The following is a 7,351-nucleotide window of genomic DNA, read 5'->3' as shown; positions in this document are numbered from 1 at the left end:
TAGCATCCAGACCACCACTCAAGGTCTAGTGGAGGGGAAGAAAATATCGGCGGCTGAGCCATGATTCGAACAAGCGTGCTCAGATTCTCTTGCTTCCTTGGCAGACACGTTACCTCTAGGCCATCACTCCACATGAGGTGGTGAGGAAGGAGGCAAAAAAAAAAAAAAAGCAGTGACTGCACTTGACACTGGACACTTGCAGCACAGTGGTCTCATGTCTGCAGGGGACAGCAGAGGAGAGGTCAACAAGGGGAGGCCATTCGCTGACTGGTGAGGGGGGGGGGGGGGGCGTGGAGGTTGTGCAGTGACCAGCCCCAGGCACTGATGGTTTGCTGCCACTGTGGAGTCATCGTCGTCACACGGCAATAAGGGAGTGAAGCAAAGTGAGTTTTGTCATTTATGGGTTTGGTTTGTTTTTTTTCTCTCAATGTGGCCACTTCTTGTGGTTGTTGGATGGGGGGGGGGGGGGGGGGGGCTTTAGCCTTGGTCAGTGGTCTGGATGTGTAGAGTAGCACCTTGTGTCAGTGAGTCATAGCGCACGCAGCCAGGCACTCACACACAGAAACACACAGACAGAAGACACACACACACACACACACACACACACACACACACACACACACACACACACACACACACACACACATAACATATACAGACACAACACAGACACACACAGACACACACAACACACACACACACACAACATACACACACACACTCTCTCTCTCTCTCTCTCTTTCTCTCTCTTTCTCCTTTTATCTGCTGTCCTGTCGTTGAGGGTATTTCAGGTGGTAAGCTGGTTTATTGTCTAATTTAATTACCTTCATCTTTCTCTTGTTCCCCCCCAACCCCCTCCGCCCCACCACCACCCACCTCTCACCTTTCACCTCTCACCTCTCACCTCACAGTGAGTCCTTCACCGCCTTCCTCACCACCACCCACCTCTCACCTTTCACCTTTCACCTCTCACCTCTCACCTCACAGTCAGTCCTTCACCTCCTTCCTCACCACCACCCACCTTTCACCTTTCACCTCTCACCTCTCACCTCTCACCTCACAGTCAGTCCTTCACCTCTCACCTTTCACCTCTCACCTTTCACCTCGCACCTCTCAGTCCTTCACCTCCTTCCTCACCACCACCCACCTCTCACCTTTCACCTCTCACCTCTCAGTCAGTCCTTCACCTCCTTCCTCACCACCACCCACCTCTCACCTTTCACCTTTCACCTCTCACCTCACAGTCAGTCCTTCACCTCCTTCCTCACTACCACCCACCTCTCACCTTTCACCTCTCACCTCTCACCTCCTTCCTCACCACCACCCATCTCTCACCTTTCACCTCTCACCTCTCAGTCCTTCACCTCTCACCTCTCAGTCCTTCACCTCCTTCCTCACCACCACCACCCACCTCTCACCTTTCACCTCTCACCTCTCACCTCCTTCCTCACCACCACCCACCTCTCACCTTTCACCTCTCAGTCCTTCACCTCCTTCCTCATCACCACCACCCACCTATCACCTTTCACCTCTCACCTCTCAGTCCTTCACCCCCTTCCTCACCACCATTGCATAGGATTCAAGGATTTGTTTCATTTTCTGCTTTTTTCCTTTTTTTTTTTTATCTTTTGTAAAGTGCAGACAAGTGTCTCCTTTTATGTGTTGATGTGGTGGTCATGTTTCATGGCAAGGGAACATGTACAGTGTTTGTTTGTTTTTTTTCTTTTTTCTTTAAAAAAAAATAAATTTCTGGCCTGATGTTAGTAAAGAGTAACTGTTGTTTCTTGGCGGTGTGCATGTTGTGGTGTTGTTGTGTGGGTGTGAGCTACAGGGAGTGTGAGGGGGGGTTGGAAGGTTGGATGAAAGTGTGAAATGTGTGTGTGTGTTTGAAGAGGGGGTGGGGGGCATGTGGGGAGTGGTGGGGACAGACTCCCATAGGATCTTCTGTTTAACTGTTGGTGATCGGGGTGTGTCGTACATTGAATGGAAGACTTGTCAGTTGGTGATCGGGGTGTGTCATACATTGAATGGAAGACTTGACAGTTGGTGATCGGGGTGTGTCGTACATTGAATGGAAGACTTGTCATACATTGAATGGAAGACTTGACAGTTGGTGATCGGGGTGTGTCGTACATTGAATGGAAGACTTGTCATACATTGAATGGAAGACTTGACAGTTGGTGATCGGGGTGTGTCATACATTGAATGGAAGACTTGACAGTTGGTGATCGGGGTGTGTCATACATTGAATGGAAGACTCTGTCTTACATTGAATGGAAGCCTTGACAGTTGGTGATCAGGGTGTGTCGTACATTGAATGGAAGACTTGGCAGTTGGTGATCAGGGTGTGTCGTACATTGAATGGAAGACTTGACAGTTGGTGATCGGGGTGTGTCATACATTGAATGGAAGACTCTGTCTTACATTGAATGGAAGCCTTGACAGTTGGTGATCAGGGTGTGTCGTACATTGAATGGAAGCCTTGACAGTTGGTGATCGGGGTGTGTCGTACATTGAATGGAAGCCTTGACAGTTGGTGATCGGGGTGTGTCATACATTGAATGGAAGCCTTGACAGTTGGTGATCGGGGTGTGTCGTACATTGAATGGAAGACTTGGCAGTTGTGTGTCTGACCTATCGTTAATCAAACTTTATGACTAGCTCTGCAGTAGCCAAGCCAGGTTTGAGTAAAAAAAATTTTGAAAGGGGAGGATGAACTGAATTAGAGCAATCAGCACTAATCAATTATTTGGATTTGGCTGACTAACAAGTGCGCCAGTGCAGATCCATATGACAGTGATAAAACTGGCCTGTTGGACCTTGTTGCAATCATTAAGTACATTACTCCAAGGTCAAGGTCGAAATGCTAGACGGAAGTGTTTGATTGGCCGATCGTAGTCACATGCACTCTTGCTTCTGTCCTGAGTCGGTCTTGTGAGTCGCCCTTCTAGATTCTCCATGCTAGTAGTGGTCTCCAGCACACAGGCTCCTGGTAAACCTGGGCTCCAACAACTATAGCATCCATCTACATCTTCCATAATCACACACACACACACACACACACACACACACAGAGAAAAAAGGGGTTAGGAGTGGGTGTGTGGAGACCTTGAACCCCCAGAACCAGCAAAAAAAAAAAAAAGAAAAAGAAAAAAAAAAGAACCGACTTGAGCTCTTACCAATGTCGGAAGTGGGAACAGAGAGGATTAGTGTGTGGGGGTGTGGGGGGTTGGTTTGGGGGGTGGGGGGTTGTTTTTTGGGGGTGGGGTGGGATGAAAAATCAGAAGATGAGGTAAAGGGGATTTAGGGTTCATTACTCCTCCCTCTCTTCCTCCACACCCCCAACACCCACCCACACCCATCCTTAAATCCATAACCTTTCCTTCAAGTCTCTCACTATCCACCCCCCACCCACCCCCCACCCCCCACCCCCATTCCCCCAGTCTTTGATCCCGCCACCCTTTTGTGTTGGTGAACCCCCTCTCTCTCCCTCCCCTCTCCAGTTCTTGTGGTGACCTAGGGTGGGATGGTTATGTGTTTGGGGTAACCTAGGGTGGGTATGTGTGTGGGTTGACCTAGGGTGGGTGTGTGTGTGGAGTGACCTAGGATGGGTATGTGTGTGGGGTGACCTAGGGTGGGATTGGTTATGTGTGGGGTGGCCTAGGGTGGGTATGTGTTTGGGGTGACCTAGGGTGGGGTGGGTATGTGTGTGGGGTGGCCTAGGGTGGGTATGTGTGTGGGGTGACCTAGGGTGGGTATGCGTGTGGGGTGACGTAGGGTGTGTGTGTGTGTGGGTGACCTAGGGTGGGATGGGTATGTGTTTGGGGTGACCTAGGGTGGGGTGGGTATGTGTGTGGGGTGGCCTAGGGTGGGTATGTGTGTGGGGTGACCTAGGGTGGGTATGCGTGTGGGGTGACGTAGGGTGTGTGTGTGTGTGGGTGACCTAGGGTGGGATGGGTATGTGTGTGGGGTGACCTAGGGTGGGATGGGTATGTGTGGGGGGTGGCCTAGGGTGGGTATGTGTAGTGTGACCTAGGGTGGGTATATGTGTAGGGTGACCTAGGGTGGGATGGGTATATGTGTAGGGTGACCTAGGGTGGGATGGGTATGTGTGGGGTGGCCTAGGGTGGGTATGTGTGCAGTGTGACCTAGGGTTGGTATGTGTGTGGGGTGACCTAGGGTGGGTATATATGTGGGGTGACCTAGGGTGGGATGAGTATGTGTGTGGGGTGGCCTAGGGTGGGTATGTGTGTGGGGTGGCCTAGGATGGGTATGTGTTTGGGGTGACCTAGGGTGGGTATGTGTTTGGGGTGACCTAGGGTGGGTATATATGTGGGGTGACCTAGGATAGGTATGTGTGTGGGGTGACCTAGGATGGGTATGTGTTTGGGGTGACCTAGGGTGGGTATATATGTGGGGTGACCTAGGGTTGGTATGTGTGTGGGGTGACCTAGGGTGAGTATGTGTGTGGGGTGGCCTAGGGTGGGTATGTGTTTGGGGTGACCTAGGGTGGGTATGTGTTTGGGGTGACCTAGGGTGAGTATGTGTGTGGGGTGGCCTAGGGTGGGTATGTGTTTGGGGTGACCTAGGGTGGGTATGTGTTTGGGGTGACCTAGGGTGAGTATGTGTGTGGGGTGGCCTAGGGTGGGTATGTGTTTGGGGTGACCAAGGGTGGGTATGTGTGTGGGGTAACCTAGGGTGGGTATGTGTTTGGGGTGACGTAGGGTGGGTATATGTGTGGGGTGACCTAGGGTGGGTATGTGTGTGGGGTAACCTAGGGTGGGTATGTGTGTGGGGTGCCCTAGGGTGGGTATATGTGTGGGGTGACCTAGGGTGGGTATATGTGTGGGGTGACCTAGGGTGGGTATGTGTGTGGGGTAACCTAGGGTGGGTATGTGTGTGGGGTGCCCTAGGGTGGGTATATGTGTGGGGTGACCTAGGGTGGGTATGTGTGTGGGGTGACCTGGGGTGGGTATGTGTGTGGGGTGACCTCCTTCCCTCCACTGTCTCTGTCTCTCCCTCCTTCCCTCCACTGTCTCTGTCTCTCTCCTCTCTGCCTCCCCCTGCTGTCTCTGTCTCTCCTCCCTCCTTCCCTTCTGTCTCTCCCTCGTTCCTTCCGCTGTCTCTGTCTCTCTCCCTCCTTCCCATCCACTGTCTCTGTCTCTCTCCCTCCCTTCACACTTCCCTTTTCCTTCAGTGTGTGTGTGTGTGTGTGTGTTCCCCCCCCCCCTCCTTCCCTCTGCTGTCTCTCTCCCTCCTTCCCTCCACCATCTCTGTCTCTCCCTCCTTCCTTCCACCATCTCTGTCTCTCTCCCCCCCCCTTCCCTCCCTGGTATGAGCAGAGTTTGAGCATGTACTCATCAGTATATGCAGCCATCATTAATGTCAAACAGAGAAACATATGTGTGTGTGCATGCATGCACCAATACACATACAGGCATATATGCATTCTTCATCCGAAACGAACTCCTTCAGGATCCAGTTTGTGTCAGTTCTGGCTGGTTGATTTGTGATTCCTCTTCATGTCCCATGGTACATAAAGCTGCCTCTGGAGATCTCTGTTGCTGCCTGTCTTGAGTTGTTTTGGCTAGCTTCCCCCAGGTATAGCTGTTCTCATGTCCTGTGCTGTCTTAGCTAGCTTCCCCCAGGTATAGCCATTCTCATGTCCTGTGCTGTCTTAGCTAGCTTCACCCAGGTATAGCTGTTCTCATGTCCTGTGCTGTCTTAGCTAGCTTCCCCCAGGTATAGCTGTTCTGTCTTGTGCTGTCTTAGCTAGCTTCCCCCAGGTATAGCTGTTCTGTCTTGTGCTGTCTTAGCTAGCTTCCCCCAGGTATAGGCATTCTCCTGTCCTGTGCTGTCTTAGCTAGCTTCCCCCAGATATAGCTGTTCTGTCTTGTGCTGTCTTAGCTAGCTTCCCCCAGGTATAGCTGTTTTGTCTTGTGCTGTCTTAGCTAGCTTCCCCCAGGTATAGCTGTTCTGTCTTGTGCTGTCTTTGCTAGCTTCCCGCAGGTATAGCTGTTCTGTCTTGTGCTGTCTTAGCTAGCTTCCCGCAGGTATAGCTGTTCTGTCTTGTGCTGTCTTAGCTAGCTTCCCTCAGGTATAGCTGTTCTGTCTTGTGCTGTCTCAGCTAGCTTCCCCTAAGTACAGCCTTCTCCTTCATAAGCCAACACAACAGTCAGGCCTTGAGTGCTTCCATATATATATTTCTGTGTCTGTCAGGGGACAACACTTTTATTGCCATGGGTTCTTTTTCAGTGCTCTGAGTGTGTGCTGTTCATGGGACCTTGGTTTATTGTCTCATCTGATTGACTAGACACTCGGTTTGATTTTCCAGTCAAACTTGGGAGGTGAGCTGTGGACTTTGACATTATTGTCTGCTGCCCCCAGTTGTACAGTGATGAGTTGAACACTGCCACAGCCAGCTGTTTCACCGTCCACATTGACTCTTTGCCGGGCTGTCTTCTTCAGGATGGCTTCACATTCTTTGTGATACTTTGTAACAGCTGATTGGTTTTCACTTGCTTGACAGCAGCTAATTGGTGTTCACCCACAGTCTTCATTTGCTGGCAAGGATAACGACTGAAAATTGATATTTGAATTCCATTCAAGATCCTCCCGCCCGTTGTGTGGGACAACAAATGTCAATGTTTGCCAGCTGTCAGCATGGCTTTCGGGTCTTGCTTCACCCTGTCTTATCTGAAGATAAGGGGTTGGGTGGGGGAGGGAACTGGTGAGTGGGGTAGGTGGGTGGGTGGTGGGATCCTGGGTGGGGGGGGGAGAGGGTGGAGGGGGGCGGGCAAGTGGGGGTGGAGGGCGTTGAAGAGCAGTAAGAATCCCGCTCTCTTTGATAACAAGCCCCTGTGTGTTGGTTAGACCACACGGCCCCGAGTGAGTTTGGTGGAGGAGACTTTTTATCTCCAAACCCCACCAACCAGTTGCTATCGGGCAGGGAAGGAATTTGCGAGGCAAACTGGGATTTGCGTTATCTAACGGGGGACCGTGGGTCTCTCTGGGCCCCCGGGGCCTGATGGGAAGGGCGGGAAGGCCTCGGGGCCACAGGCAGTGGGGGCTGGCCCTCAGTCAGGACAAGGTGGTCACAGGCCCTAGGGGGGGAAGAGACGTCCTGGAGTTGGATGGGGGGATCAGACTTCTCTGACAGTCATTTTCTGTCGGGTTTGTCTGCCTGTCCCTGCTCGTCGTGCTGTAACTCCTTCAAGACTGTAAGAGACTTTTTTTTTTTTCTTTAATTTTTTTTTTTTTTTTTTTTTTTATACTTTGTGTGAATTGCTTGTATTCTTCAAGGTGAGTCTGGTCAATTCTGAAACAGGTCTGACATTGGAAGGGATATATA

General features: G+C 51.3%; 1 long non-coding RNA gene across 20 annotated transcripts in view; it reads left to right on the top strand.

Annotated features, from left to right (window-relative positions):
- Window positions 1-7,351, top strand: part of LOC143295679 (uncharacterized) — a 79,762-nt gene that overhangs the window by 48,176 nt on the left and 24,235 nt on the right. For 9 of the 20 annotated variants that reach the window (XR_013057060.1, XR_013057058.1, XR_013057054.1 and 6 more), the window contains one exon: window positions 225-383. The exons of 7 other annotated variants lie outside the window; for them this stretch is intronic. This is a non-coding gene — a long non-coding RNA (uncharacterized LOC143295679). Of the gene's footprint in view, window positions 1-224; window positions 384-6,864; window positions 7,221-7,351 lie in introns of those variants that run through there. 4 more of the 20 variants (XR_013057049.1, XR_013057052.1, XR_013057050.1 and 1 more) reach the window with 3 other exon arrangements.

The sequence above is a fragment of the Babylonia areolata genome, chromosome 21 (assembly GCF_041734735.1).
Source record: "Babylonia areolata isolate BAREFJ2019XMU chromosome 21, ASM4173473v1, whole genome shotgun sequence".
Classification (NCBI taxonomy): Eukaryota; Metazoa; Mollusca; class Gastropoda; order Neogastropoda; family Buccinidae; genus Babylonia; species Babylonia areolata.
This window is presented reverse-complemented; position numbering and strand designations above follow the sequence as displayed.